Below are 228 nucleotides of genomic sequence, written 5' to 3'. Positions count from 1 at the left end.
CTCTTTCGCTCCGAATAAGAACGATAATAACAGCAAAACAGACAATAACATGGAATACCAGAATCAACAAAAATGCCAATAACCGTTTTACACGAAACTCAAAGTATGTCCAAGAAGTGACGTCCTCCCTCCCCCCCCCCTCACACTTCTCCTTTCTCGATCTCTATCTTATCTTTCCTGAAACCTTCTCTTCTCTTGCCTGAAATCCCTTCCTGAAACCTGCCATAA

The 228-nt window shown here is 42.5% G+C and overlaps 1 protein-coding gene across 1 annotated transcript in view; it reads right to left on the bottom strand.

Moving 5' to 3' along the window:
- The window catches only part of LOC119582366 (acetylcholine receptor subunit alpha-like), a gene marked incomplete at its 5' end in the record, with an annotated part of 90,882 nt that overhangs the window by 57,861 nt on the left and 32,793 nt on the right, over positions 1-228 (bottom strand).

The sequence above is a fragment of the Penaeus monodon genome, chromosome 15, assembly GCF_015228065.2.
Source record: "Penaeus monodon isolate SGIC_2016 chromosome 15, NSTDA_Pmon_1, whole genome shotgun sequence".
NCBI classification, from domain to species: domain Eukaryota; kingdom Metazoa; phylum Arthropoda; class Malacostraca; order Decapoda; family Penaeidae; genus Penaeus; species Penaeus monodon.
The sequence above is the reverse complement of the archived record's forward strand: the minus strand, read 5'-3'. Positions and strand labels throughout refer to the sequence as shown.